Source organism: Lemur catta, chromosome 14 (genome assembly GCF_020740605.2).
Source record: "Lemur catta isolate mLemCat1 chromosome 14, mLemCat1.pri, whole genome shotgun sequence".
Taxonomy (NCBI): domain Eukaryota; kingdom Metazoa; phylum Chordata; class Mammalia; order Primates; family Lemuridae; genus Lemur; species Lemur catta.
The window spans coordinates 13,052,385-13,068,224 of record NC_059141.1 but is presented as its reverse complement, the minus strand read 5'-3'; positions in this window follow the sequence as shown (position 1 = coordinate 13,068,224).

Genomic DNA, 15,840 nt, shown 5'->3' with positions numbered 1-15,840 from the left:
TCCAGAGTTGGGAGCCCCGTGTTCTCACTTCACATTGGCCACTAACGAGCTTTGTGACTTTAGATGAGTTACAAAAACTCTTAGTATTACTTATCTATTAGTGCTTAACAAATTACCCCAAATGTAGTGGCTTAAAACAGCAAATGGGCTGGGCGAGGTGACTCACGCCTGTAATCCTAGCACTCTGGGAGGCCGAGGCGGGTGGATCACTCGAGGTCAGGAGTTCGAGACCAGCCTGAGCAAGAGCGAGACCCCGTCTCTACTAAAAATAGAAAGAAATTAGCTGGACAACTCAAAATATATAGAAAAAATTAGCCGGGCGTGGTGGCACATGCCTGTAGTCCCAGCTACTTGGGAGGCTGAGGCAGGAGGATTGCTTGAGCCCCGGAGTTTGAGGTTGCTGTGACCTACGCTGATGCCACGGCACTCTAGCCCGGGCAACAGAGTGAGACTCTGTCTCAATAAATAAATAAATAAAACAGCAAATGTATTATCTCACAGTTTCTGTGGGTTAGGAATTCAGAAGTGGCTTAACTGCTCTGGCTCAGGGATACTCAAGACATTGCAGTCAAGATGTCAGCTAGAGCTGCAGTCATCCAAAGACTTGACTGGGGCTGGACGATGTGCTCCTAAGCCCACTCATATGGTTGCTGGTGAGAGGCTTCAGTTCCTTGCCATATGGGCCTCTCCATAGGGTTGTCCACGCCATGGCAGCTGGCTTCCCCCAGAGTAAGTGATCAAGAGCAAGAGGGCAGCTAGACAGGCACCACAACAGCCTTTGTTACCTAATCTCAGAAGCAACATACCATCACTTCTACTGTATTCTACCCTTCATGTAAACTGACTCTGGTACACTGTGGGAGGAGGATATGCAAGGGCATGATTACCAAAAAGTAGGGACATTTGGGGGACATTGTGGAGCTGGCTACCACACTCTGATCTCAGTTTTCTTATCTATAGAATGAGGTCTTTGAACTACCTGATCTTTAAGGTTGGTGACCTCCTCTCTCCCCAGTGCCACTTCCAGATCTTGCTTTTCCACTCTCATGTAAAAATTCCTACACTCCTTTTAGCATTAAGCCACTTGGCTATACCAACCTTTACCCCTCCTTGTTGCCATCACTTCTAGACTTCCTGGTTACCACTTCCCATTACTGTGACTTGGCACCTGGTGTACAGTTGTCCTCAACACTCCAAGTCCTGCTGTTATCCTATGACTCCCAGGTCCTCGTGGGTGAGCCACCCTACACCATGGCCTTTCAGTACCTTGACCTCATCTCCAATGCCCTTCCCATCCACTCCATCTCAGATCCCATCCCCAGAATGACACCCTGGATTTGTCATCACCAAAATTGCTCAACTTTATAAACAATAAATTCATTCATCTCACTCTCTCACCACAATATCCTATTCTCTAATCAACTTGTCCCAAGAGAGGAGTCCCCAGACCTTGCTGGAACTTCCAGGAAACTCTACTTTCCCCATATCAGCTCCCTCCTACCTTCTTTTCCACTTCATATTAAATTTTAAGGTCCATCACTTGAGCCACTCTCTGAATATACTCTTCAACTCCTGTGTCTCAGAGTCCCTCTTTCACACAGGTCTTGAAAAACCTTAGTTCTCATCCATTTCAACTGACTACTTTATACTTTCTTTTGTACATAATGCATTTTTACAGAAGGTTAAATTTCTCCCACAGGTGTATAGTATTTATTTATATGTCGGGTTAATGATGCTATTGATGCTATTCATATTTGAATATAAGGCAATTTTTGGATTTTAGCCCAGTGAAACCTGTTTTGGACTTCAGACCTCTAAAACAGTAAGATGATGAATTTATTGTTGTTGTTTTCAGCCAGTGAGTTTGTGGTAATTCTCTCTGCTGAAATGACGAGTGTGGTTTGTTTTCCTGACTGCACCCTAACCAATACAGTACTGGGCAACAGAGTGCTCCCAGGAAATAAACCATTGAAGATGGGATTTAGGATTGTTTGGTTATGTCCTCAACTTTGAAAGAAGCACTGAACTCTTTGCCGATAGGAAATGGGAATATAGTTTGTGGTTATGCAGGACATTATGATTAAAGTATTACCTGTAGTTGACTGTGAAGTAGCTACTGAAACAAGTTGCTTAGAGGACCAAGTGGCTATTGCACTTGACGGCTATGGTAGTAATACAGACCATACGAACTGTGGGGATGGAATGGCTGCTACTGACGATGTGAGAGAGAACACAGGAAAAAAAAAAAACCAAATCAGAGTTCTAAATGTACTTCTCAAGTCAAAAAGAACTAGAGAGCATCTATGGTGGCCCTAAGATAATCTATTGTTTATAGGTGTAGAGTCAAACTTACTGAAAGTCAGACCCAAAATTTAGTTGTCTGGGTTGCAAAATGATAGCTTAAGTTGGATTCACAGACTTGTCATAAGACACACTGTCTTATGGTATACTTATGACATTGAGAAGTAGTGGACCTAAGACTTGGAATGGGGACCTCTGGGTGGAATTGAACAAAGTTGAAAATTTTAAACTCCCAAGTCCCTCTGGGTCTGTCCCGTCCGCACCAACAGTCTACCCTCCTGTGTCTGAGGAGACTAGGTTTGCTTAAAGATGGTGTATAACCACACGTAGGGAAGTTGCTTTGCAAAGAGATGCCTATCCTGCTCAAGATCCTCCCTGACCACCCCTGAATAACTCTAAACTCATAACTAGAGTTAGATCTCAGCATGCTCCAAGGAGATGAGTGTTAAGTTTAACTCAGGAGTACATAGTTTATATGCTCAAAGAATTTTCAGATTTTTCTAATATGTAGAGAGACAGAAACTGGTGAAATATGTTGCAAATGGATTTGTTATTTGTTGAAGAGTGTTATTCCAAAAAGGAAAGAATACGAAATGAGATCAGGTCAAATGTACTCATATGAATACATTTACAAGAGTTTCTGGATTTAATGTACATGAGTTAGCTCAGTTGGAAGCAGCTCTAACAGTTTGCTTGTTGACTGATGGAACTTTGGACTCAATATTCCACCCAAGCTGACATGTTAGAACATCCTTGGCATAGACATGAAGGAATGTACCCACAGATCAAAGAACAGAATGTGAAGGCCATTTATCATTTGCAACATGCATATCCACCCCCATTGCATCCTGCTAGAAGGCTATGAAGGCACTCTGTTCACTATGCCATGAGAAATGCATTAGTCAAGGGAGCACTAATGCACCCTCCACTAATGCATCCCTGAAAAGCTCTGTGATGGTGGGATGACAGTGAGAAAGACTGCCAGTTACATGACTCTCTGAATTTAGTGCAAGTGATGGGACCTAAAAAGTGACAGAGGCCAGTGACAGCACATAACCATCAGAAACAACATACGAGAAATTACTTCAATGTAACTAGAATGTCTTGATCTGGTAAATGAGATCATGATGCACCTAGGAAGGAAACAGAGGGACAGCTTACTAACGTATCACTTGATCAATACAACAGTAAAAACTCTAGGTCTGGTGGCTAGAAACCTTAATCAAGTCACAATAATCATCTCTTACCAAATTTCTAGACTTTGGGCATCTTATGGATCCAAGGTGTCTTGATTGATGGAGAGGCCAGGACCCCTTGAGGAAAGATCCTATAACAATGCCACAAGAATACGGCATAAACTTTCCTCCAGGTCTTTCCCAAAGGGGCCTGTGGACATTTTTCTAAGGTTACTGTACACTGGGAAAAGAACAATATCCAAGTCTTTTGGTAAATTCTAGACACTAGCTCTAAATTGATGCCATTTCTGGAAGACCTATAATGCTATTCTGTTCCACCAAAGTGGTGGCCTATGGTGTTCATATAATAAATGACATTTTGGCCCCAGTTCATCCATATGCCCATCCTATTGTTATTTCCCCACTTTCTGAGTGTGTGATTAGAATAGACATGCTTGGCAATAGGCAGAATCCTTACAATGGCTCCCTGACCTGTGGAGTAGACTGTTACGGTAGGAAGGATCAAGTGGAAGCCCTTGGAACTTTCTCTATCAAAATAGTAAACCGAAAGCAAAACTGCACACCTGGAGGCAACTTCAGAGATTCATGTATAAATCAAAAAATGTGAAAGATAGAGGGATGGTGATTACTATTCTTCTCTACAGGCCAGTGATTACTGTCCAGCCTGTATAGAAGATGGACAGAGCTTGGAAAATGACTGTGAATAATCACACACTTAATCAGGTGGTAGCTCCAACTGCAACTGCTGTTCTACAGTGTTTACTGGAGTAAATCAACACAGTCCCAGCACCTGGCATGTAGCTATTGATCAGACAAGTGTTTTCTTTTTCTCTATTGCCAATTTGCAAGGACCACTACAAGGAATTTGGTTTTGAGGGACACTTTATAGTTTTATCTTAGGGCTATGTCCACTTTCCTGCTCTCAGCTTTAATCTTGTCTGCAGAAGTTTGTTCATCTTGACAGTCTACAGAACATAACAATGATCTGCTGCATTATGCTGATTTGACTCCATAAGCAAAATGATGACATTATTCTGATTTGACCTAATAAGCAGGAAGTAGCTAGTACCTTAGATGTAGCTAGTACTTTAAGGCACACGTGAGACAGAGGGTTGAAGAAAACCCCCATTGAATTCTAGGGATTCAGTGGTTTGGAGCACGCCAGGCTATCTCCTCTGAAATGAAAGATAAGTTACATACCTTGTATTATGTACCACTAAAAAGAAGGCACAGTGTTTTGGGGGGCCTCTTTGGATTTTTGGAGATAATATGTACTCCATATTAGTGTACTACTCCAATCCATTTTCCCAGTTGTCTATAAGACTATGGGTTCTGAGTGAAGCCTAGAGGAAAAGAAGGTTACATAGTAGACCCACGGTGTAATGCAGGGTGTAATGCCAGCTTTACTTATTGCAAAAACTCAACAGATCCAGTGATACTCAAAGTGTTTGTGGTGTATAGGATTCTCTGGCAAATTCCAATAGGAGAACTCATAGGGCTTTGGAGCAAAGTCATGCCCTCTTCTACTGATAATGATTCCCATTTTGAGAACAAGCTCTTGTATTACTAGGCCTGACTATGGGATGTTGAGTAATCAACCTGAGCTGCCATCAGAAACAGTGTTATCCAGTCTGGCAGTCAAAGAATAAGGTTGGGTAGAGGTAACAGCAATCCATCATTAAGTGGAAATGGCATATAAGAAATTAGGCTCAAGCAGGTTCAAAATGTACAAGTTGCATGAGAAGGTGGCTCAATATCCCCCATCACTTACTCCCATGCCTTGCTGCTTCTCCTTCAATCCATACTTACAGTCTCATGAGCAAATTCTTTTTCATCAGCTAACTAAGGAGAAAAAAACTCAGGCCTGGTTTACAGATATTGCTTCATGATATGCTGGCACAAACTGCTTACAACATTTCAAGTCCAGTAAGGAGTATCCTTAAAAAAGAATGATGAAATAAAATCCTCCCAGTGGGCAAAACATCAAGCAGTATATTTGGTTGTCCCATTTTTTTCTGGGCCAAGAGATGGTAAGAGATATGGATCTATTCTAACTCATGAAGAGTATGAGACTGGAACATCTTATGTCAGTAAGAAAATGCTTAAAGAATGATGGTGACATGTTGAAAGGACACAGAAGCCAGCTTAGAGGAATTCCCACTGGCTAAAATTTGAGAGAAGAAGAAGGAGGAAGAAGAAGGAGGAAGAAGAAGGAGGAAAAGGAAGGAGGAAGAAGGAGGAGGAGGAGAAGAAGAAGAAGAAGAAGGAAGAAGAAAAACAAGAAGAAGAAAAGAAAAATAGTAATAGTTTATAACTCCTTGATTAAATTGGTGAATGAGAAGTCCATAGTGACAAAATTAAATTGAAAGTTTGATGATGAACAGGATATTTACATACTTGGGAGAAGAGTAATTTAACATTGGAGAAGTTTGGAAGTCACCACCTTAAGCAAGAGATCAAAGTGAGCAAACTGAAAACAGGTGCCACCTGATGGGAGGCACAGGAAGAAAACATCCCTCTGTGATAGGCCTTCCAAGATTGCACACCTGAATCTAACCATGAGAAAACTCAGAAACCCAAATTAAAGGCCATTTAACAGAATAACCGGCCTGTAATCTTCAAGAATGGCAAGTCACTTTCTGCTGAGAATATGTTGGGGGAAAAGGAAATGTCAAGTCATGAAAGTCAAGGAAAGACCAAGGAACCGTTCCAGATTGATTGAGAATAAAAAGTCATGACAGCTAAATCTACCATGTAATTTTGAACTGAATCTTTTTATTATGAAGGATGTTATTGAGACAAATGGTGAAATTTGAAATGGGGTCTGTGGATTAGATGATAGTAATTTTGATATTGATATTAGTTTCAACATGCAGATTGCTGGTTCTTATAGTGGGTTGAAGAGTGGCCCCAGGAAAGATATGTCCACATCCTAATCCCTGAAGCCTGTGAATGTGGCCTCATTTGAAAAAAAGTGTCTTTGCGGATGTAATTAACTTAAGGATCTGAGATGAGATCATTCTGGATTATGTGGGTGAGCCTTAAATCCAATGACAAGTGTCCTTATAAGAGACACACAGAGGAAGAGAAGATATAAGGGGAGAAGGCTGTGTGGAGATGAAGGCAGAAACTGGAGTGATGCACCCACAAGTCAGGGAGCATCTGGAGTTCCAGAACCTGGAAGAGGCAAGAAAGGACCTCCCCTGAAGGTTTGGGGCTTGGGGGAAGTACGGCTCTGCTGACACCTTGATTTCAGATTTCTGGCCTCCAGGCTATGAAAGAATAAATTTCTGTTGTTTTAAGGCATCATGTTTGTGGAAATTTGCTATGACAGCCCTAGGAAACTAATACAGGGGTATTGTGGTTATGTCGAAGAACATCCTTGTTTGTAGGAAATACACACTAAAGTACACAGGAGTGATGCACATAATGTCAGCAACTTACCCTCAAATAGTTCAAGTGTTTTGAACTGTACTTGCACCTCTATTGTAATTTTGAAATTATTTCAAAATTTTAAAAATATTAAAATAAAGAAATTACTAGAATAGTTGCCAGATCATGGAGGCTAGTAATATTGCAACTCCCAAGAACACTCCAAGAGATGCCTTGGTGATGGCACAGATTCTGAAAGATATGCAAATTACAGAGTACAAATAAAGCAGTATAAATCAAATGTTGGAGTCTGTCTTCCAATTTGTGTCTACAGTTCTGGATTATGCAAAAATTTATTCAAGACACTTTAAGAAACCTACCCTTGAGGTAGATGATGTGAGCAATCCAGTGCTGCGAAGACCTCTCTCTCCCCCAAGACGTTCTTTATTAGATACTACTTTTGGTAGGCTATTCTCCATGGCATTCATATCTTGGACTACTTTTTCGAGAACGTGTGTAACATAGCGTCTCCCTCCAGGTCAGAGGGAAGATTTGTTTCTTGACCAGTATAGTAGAGACCCTCAGAGATATTCCAGTATAGAAAATTTTCCCTCTCCTCAGGGAAGATTTGCTTACATTCCAGGACAATAAAGATAATGTCTCTCTTTAGAGAGAAGGATGGGAGAGTTTGCTAGCAGTCCCCTTATAAGATTGGCGGATTCCTGTGCTTAGTGCTTCTCAGCTGTCACACAAACTTGTGTATGTGTCATCTACCTGGGCCTGCTCCATATTTAGCTCTATGGGACTTGGGAGGCACGGGAAACTGAGGTAGGCATGAAGCTTGTCATAGGCTGTTTTGTGTTACTATAACATAATACCACAGACTGGGTAACCTATAAGAAAAGATATTTGTTTCTCACAGTTCTGGAAGCTGGGAAGTCCAATATCAAGGTGCTGGCATCTGTCCAGGGCCATCATCCCATGATGGAAGGTGGGAGGGCAAGAGAGCAAGAGAGGGCTGAACTCACTTTTATAACAAGCCCCCTCTCATGGTAACTAACCCACTCCTGCGATAATGACATTAACCCATGGGCAGAGCCCTCATGGCCTAATTATCCCTTAATAGGCTTCAGCTTCACTTCCCAGCACTGTCGCATTAGAGATTAAGTTTCCAACACGTGAACTTCGGGGGACACATTCAAACTAGAGCAAAGCTCATGCTTCCTGCTGTGACCCAAGTAATAAAGAGGCTATAAAATCTCTTTTTTGTCTTTGAGTGATATTCTTTGAGCTAAGTCAAACTGTCCCTCTGGTCTGTTGTAATTTAAATACTGAGATGATAGGGAAATAAGAGGGGAAAGAAAACAAGGTTTTTTTTGTCAATATATATATAAATGTATTCATATCAAAATAAGTAAGAAATACTCATAACTGCTTTAGCTCTCATTTCTACAATTGGTCATGTGGTCTGAGCTAGTATATACCACCTTCTACTACTCATCCCACATCCCTTTGCCCTCAGCATGTGTCTCAGCTAGTTTTGTTTCCTTTGGTGCCCCAAATCAATAGGAGAACAGCCTGAATTGGGTTATTATCATAAAAGGAACATATATAGGATAAAGAAGCCAATCCGCTAGGAAGGTACCAAAAGTCATAATCTGAACATACACATAACATAGTTTCAAAATATATAATGTAAAATTGGCATAACTAACAGTAGAAAAAGTCACAATAGTGGCTCCATGATAATGGGAGACAATCACACACTTCAAAAGCTGATAAAACAAGCAGACAAAATCATCAGTAAGGCTATAGAAGATCAGAATCACAATATTAATAAATTTGACTTTGAGAACATGGCCCCCAACAATAACAGAATATACGCTATATAATTCCATTTGTATAAAGTTCAAAACAAGGTAAAACTAATCTATGCTTTTAGAAGTCAGAATAGTGGTAACCCATGGCTAGGGTTAGTGAATGGCAAGAGGCAGCAAGAGGCTTCTAAAGTTTTGGTAATGTTCTCTTTCTTGATCTGGGTGCTGAGTGCCCAGGTGATTCAGTTTGTGAAAATTCACTAAGCTGCACACATACGAATTTGTGTATTTGTATATATACTTCCAGTAACTAAGAAAAGGGGGACCTTTGGATTTGTTAGGGTTGAAAACTAACTGCTCTACATGATCTGATCTGACTTTCTCTCTAACTGTACATTCAACTAATGTTTTCTCTTCAATCACCTACCTACTTCTGCCACATTGACCTTCTTCAGATATGCCAAACTCTTTCCCATCATAAGACATTTGCACTTGCTGTCCTCTCTGCCAGAAATGTTCTTCTCTTTCCTATTTACATAGCTAATTTCCTGGCTTTGTTCATATAACACCTTCTAAGAGAGGACTTCTCCAAATCATCTTCTATCCCCTTACTCTAGTTTATTCTCTTCACAATATTTATCACTATGTGAAATGTATGTATTTGTTATTGGTCTTTCCCACTAGGATATAACTTCTGTTCATGTGGGTGTGCATGTGTGTTGCTGAATTAATTTGGCTAAAGAATAAATGTATCTTTAGAATTTCTTCAGGCTTCCTTTGTGGCTTAGTACATGATCAAAATTTGTAAATGTTCTATATATGCTTGAAAATGTGATTTCTTTGGTAGATATAAATTTCTCCATAATGTTTACTTTAAACTTATTACTCATGTTATTCAAATAGGCAGCATCTTTGTTTATTTTCTGAGCTTGATTTATCGGATTATATGAGGACTGAATTAAAATCTCCAAGTACAATAGTTGTTTTATCAATTTCTCTCTGTAGTTCTGCCCATTATTACTTTATATATTTTGTGTCTATCTCAGCAAGAACATTTATAATCATAAACATGTCTTCTTGATCTGTTATTAATATTATTTTACCAGTATGCTATATGTGTCTTTATCGCTTGTGATGTTTTGTACCTTCAATTCTATTTTGTTATTTTGTCTGATGTTATCCTGGTTTTTCTTTGATTCCTATTTCTCTGGTATATCTTTTTCTGTTTTCTTATTTCAGACTTTCTCTTCACTCTTAAATGTGTCTCTTCCAGAATATAGAGGGCTATTTTAAAAATCCAATCTAGGCATCTCTGCCTTTTAATTGGTCAGTTAGACTCATTTACATTTATTTTAATGGAAAGACTTATTTTATGTCTTCAATTTTTCAGACTTCTTTTTTGGTATCTTTTTTCCCTTCTTTCCTACAGTCCATTGGATCGAGCAAATTTTCTATACTGAATTTGAAAGTTATGCCTCGTATTTTTATTTTTCTGGTGGTTACCCAGAATTAAACACCACATTTCCCAACTTTCTTTTCTAACCATTACATGTGGTTAAAGTGTTCTGACCAGTGAAACGTAAACAGAAGTGTGGAACTTTCAGAGAGTTTGTTCAAAGGGAAAAGGTAATCCCTCTTTTCCTTGCTTCCTCCTGCTACTGCCCCCAAATTGGTAACTAGAATTCCAGCACCTCTATGGGACCATGAAGTGATCCTGAGGATGATAGCACTGGAGAGCAGGGCAGAAAGTTAAGAGTGTGGCCCCATGGTGAGCTCATGGAGCCATCATACTATAATCCTGACTCCCTATAGAGCAAACTTCCTTTACTTGGAAAAGAAACTTCTTTAAGCCACAGTTAGATGGGATTTTCTGCAGCTTGACCTAACGGGGCACTGCTCACTTCCAGAAGCTTCCTCCTTTACGCAGTGAAGGAGTATCTCCTTTAGCCTATATGCGATCTGTGGCACTTGGCCTTCCCCGCTAGGCTTCTTCCACTCCAACTGCCACACACAGGGGGTTTTCTCAAAAGTAGAGCCTGTGACAAAGGACTTAACTGCAGGTAGTTTACTTCAGATCACAGAAAATAAGGAAATGAGGAGAATGACAGGGAAGGAGGAAAAGCATAAGAGGGCTATTGAGGACTGTGGTCAATGGTTCCCACTGGGACCTCCTGAAAAGTGTTCAGAACACTTCCCAGAATTGTTTTCCAGAACTGTCCACCAGAAAGGCAGGACACTGGAGTATTCACCCACCAGATTCCATCTCCTGTTAGCTAAGAGTTGCCCCTTAGGTGTGCTAAGTCCACTGTGGTTTTGGAAAAAGCAGGCGTTCCCACACAGAATTTTCAGTGGCAAAAATTCCAAGGAGGGAGCATGGGATTGAGGTCAGATACTATCACCATGAGGTGAATCTGAGCTTGCACAGAACTGCCCACTACAGCTGCAATCAGAAGTGGACCAAGGGAATGTGACACTGGACACCAGAGTTTTCATAGTTTTACATAAGGTTCCGAGATCCATCAGCTTCCCTCTTATTTCTGTGGCAACGGTAGAATTGTGTTCAGGAGGTGAAGTCCGTAGCCTGTGCTAATTAACCATCATATCTTGAACCAGCCTTTCAATTTCTGAAACCCACTTCTCCTTGAACTTCTTTATGTTCCTCTTCCATTTCCCAGTCCTTAAATGCAGGGGTCCTCAAGTTTGTATCCATTCTGTCTTTTTTCTTTGACTATACCGTTTCACTGAACTATCTCATTTATTCATGTATCTCAATTACCATCTTTAAGAAATGATTCTAAAATATTTATTAACAGCCCAGACCTTTCTCCTGACTTTCTAATCCAAATTTATCACCCCGTACTAGACTTTTCCACATAGATGTAATTATAGAGATAATCAAACCTAACATATTAAAAAATCTGTCTCATGATCTTTCTATATCTCCATAGTCCCTACCTCAATGAATGGCATCTTCACCTAACCTCATCCAAGCTAGATACTCCAACATCTTTGACTTCACCCTCTCATGCCTTATATCACTTGCAAAATTTGGTTGGTCTGATCTCATTTTTCAAGTCTACCATCTCCTTCCTATTCCTATAGTTATTAACCCTTATGATCTCTGTGTGAACTTTTTACAAAAGCATCAAAAACCATTTCCTGCCTCTAGTTTCTCCCCTTGCCAAATAAACTTTGGGTTACACCAGCATAGAGTTTAATCAAGAGGTTTGATAAGGTTTGTTATGAAAGCTTTTGTCCTTCCTCCCAAACTCTCAATTTCCTGCTCCACAGAGGCAACCTTTTTCAACATTTCCGAAAATATTTGGGGAAAAAAAATTGTATCTGAGGCCAGGCATGGTGGCTCATGTCTGCAATCCCAGCACTTTGGGAGGCTGAAGTGGGAGAATCACTTGAGGCCAGTAGTTTGAGGCTGCAGTGAGCTATGATTGTGCCACTGCACTATAGCCCCGGCAACAGAGTGAGAACCTATCTCTAAGAAAAAAAAAAAAAAGAATGTGTACTGAACATGTACATATTTTTTCTTGTCATTATTCCCTAAACTATATAACTATTTACAAAGCATTTATACTGTATTAGGAATTATAAATAACCTAGAGATGATTTAAAGTATATGGGAGAATGTGCATAGGTTATGTGCAAATACTATACCATTTCATATCAGGGACTTGAGCATCCTCAGATTTTTGTACCTGCTGGAGGTCCTAGAACCAATCCCCCAAGGAAAATACCAAGCGATGACCATACTTTGGTTCCTGGCTTTCTTCATTGTTGCCTTAGGATTTGGCTTTCTTAGGTCAGCTACAGCAGTTAATCCTTTTACAGCTACTTTCTAATTCTCATAATTCTGTAGCTGTTGTCTCTTCTCTCGATTGAGAAAAAAACTTTTATCTGAGGAATGCAAGTCCTTTTAAATTAAGGGCCAGAGGGGCACTAAAGGGAGACAGCCATCATGTCCTACTTCCTCCCTTTCAGCTGTGTATTCATCTCTTGAAAATATTTGCTATTGCCGCAAGTAATGCTGCACTGGACATTATAACCCACAACCTATAGTTTAACAGTGTATAGCCAATCACTGATCACTGTTATTTCTGCAAACCAATGACAATTCCTGACAACCAACTTTATATCAGCCCACTCCCTGTCCCCCTTTTTTGCTTTAAAAACCTGCTTGTAACAAAGGCCTAACAGAGCTCATATCCAAGGATACTTGGGTCTGAGTCATCTGGGCAGCTGTCCTCTCTTTGGCTCAAGTAAACTCTTTAAATCACATATTGTGCTTCAGACTCTTAGGTCAACACAATTTATCCTTTTGGGCTTATACTTTGAAAAATCCCTTTACTGTTATTTTAGTGGAATTTGGGGAGGGAATGTTGCTAAAAATTCATGTGTTCAACTCAAGTATTTATTTATTTTTGTCATAGTTTCATTTTCATGTTTCAAAGAAAGCACTGCACATATTTTAAAGCTAAGAAGAATAAGAATAAACATAAAAAGGAGATCAAAATCCTTTAAAATATAATAAACCCTGCCCCTTCTCTCCCTAGTTTTTGGTTCATTAGATAATAACCAAATTGGAGTAATTTTAAAAAAGAGAAAACAAACTCAAATCCATTATGATGTCTTTTCCCACTTTTTGTTTGAACATATAAATGAGAAGTATCCCAATGGTTGAAGCTAAAAATTATATGTGTAACAGAGGTGAGCAAAGTATGTACTGATTTTACTTAATAAATTGGACAATTACCGTATTTCTAAAATTTCAACTACTTGACTCAACCCAGCTTTCTTCAACCTGAGTGTAATGGAAAGTTCCCTAAATCTAACTTGCACCAACCTCTGTGTTTAATCCAGGCAATCATCTTGGTCTCCCCGTGGCCATTCAACACCCAGCAAACCTTTGCTAATTCATTCCACAGAATCAAAGGCCAGGCTGATCAGTACTCACATATTTAACCAGAAGTCTGCCAAACTTTGGAAGCAGGTGTCATTTAACTCTGTTTTTCTTTCTTTTTTCTCAACTTCATCCCAACTGGATTTTCTAAGTTTTTCTGTGTCTTCACTAATTAAACTTCCTTTTAGAAAAGAATTTAGCACATTCATTCATCCTGAGGTATAATGAATGATAGTATTTAATGTGTCATCTCACTCAAAAGTATGTCAATTTTAATATGGACTAGATTTCTTATTTGGCTTAAGCCAAAGGAATAAAGAAAATGTGTTCTAACCGGGGAATTTCAGATACTCATACGTAAGTGTCTTAAAGGTTAAGGGAAGCCTTTCTTGTGTTTTCTTAAACCACATTTTTTTGTGGCAGGTCCAACTGTGCCCATGCATTAGGCTGATGATAATGTTTGTGTCATTACAGGTATGCTAGGATGAGAAAGAGAAATAGGAATATCTGTTCAGTTATAATTCTAGTCCAACTCGTATGTCTTGGAACCTAGACATCAAGTAGATGAATCATCATCCTAAATATTGATATTAATCTAGAGCAAAACATATATTTTATGTTTATAATAACTATACAAAGATAGGCATCATCAAATGCACACAACTCTAAGCAAGCCTGCTTTAAACAGACCTCCTCATACAATTAGTGGTTGTAAGGCATTATGAAAATACAAAATGCCATATAAATGCATGACAATTTGGCCAGGAACATAATTACGGTTAATAATATGACTAACCATCTTAAATTGTGTGAATAATAATAATAATAATAACAATAAACAACATTATGTGCTCTTGGTTGAAGCAGACACAATTAGGCAGAACTTGATAAAGGAGCACAGAACAACAGAGGATGCCTCCAACATTCTGGGGGCTATTACACAGAAAATTAAGGTCAAATTGACCTGCCATTCAGCACAGCAGGAACATAAGCAACAAAAATAGGGGAGAAAAGACGACAAGACCAGTTAAAGTCTCCTCCTTTATTCTTGATTTCTGGCCCTATTATTTTGTTAAATATTACTAGTACTATTACTAACAACAACAAATGCCTATGTATCTCTTACTATGGACTGAGTACTATTAACATGTTTCACTTACATTAATTAATTCCCACAACAACCTTATGAGGTAGATGCTATTCTCCTCCTTTTACAGATAGGGGGACTAAAGCACAAAGAAGTGAAATAACTTTCCATGCTTGGTGGCAGACCTGAAATTTAAACTCAGGCTACTGACCCAGTTCCAGAGCCTGGCCTCTTAACACCACACCATACTGCTGCTGGCTACCTTTTTTGCTTTTACTCTTTCTCTGTTCAACTAATCAATTACAGATACATATTTTCATCACTTGGTTGTGCAAAGCTTTCCCCACTCTCATCTTATCAATGACTAATGGTCCTTTTGGTAAAACACCAATACTAGCATAAAACAAAGTTCTCCGGGATAGAAACATTTTCATAATTTTTATCAACCCAACCTAAAATTTATCAGCCTGAATTTTGTTTCTTCAAGGCCAGACTAATAGACTGTTGCATAGTACTTTATGAAGCCTCCACCCAAGTGCTTACGTTGTAGCTCCATCTAGCTGTCCTAGGCATTTAGCAGAATCCTTTCTCATTCTTTCCCTCACCAATGTTTTCCAGTACCGTCTGATAACTGAATAGAAAATCTAGACCAAATCATTGCACCTCACTACCAAACGTGACAAATTATTATACTGAATTAAACTGAACCGTCTTCCCATTTGTCCGTTTGGGACTTCCTGTTTTAATGCTGAAGAAGAACGGTAACATACCCTACAGTTAGCAAAGCCGTTTCATCTGCATTAGTCGATTTGTGTAAATTCTTAGCATTTAAACGCACTGCCCATTTTTGCTTTAGGAATACTGCGTTTTTTCTTACCAGTCTTCCAAATCTGTCCTTAAAAGACAAAGCTCTGAGTATTTTATGCATATATGGATGGCTACGTGTCCCTACAAAGTCAGCCTATTACTTCCACTGGAAGAAGCAAACTGTGAGAACGGCCGAACTGCATAAATGTCACAAGGCCGGGGCGTGAGGCGCCGCGAAGGCCGGGAGGGCGGCGGCTGCCCGCGGCCCGGCTCTCCCGCCTCGGGCCCCGCCGCGGCCTCCGCGCCCCCCGCCCCCGCGGCGCCCGGCCGCCCCGCCGCTGGGCCCGC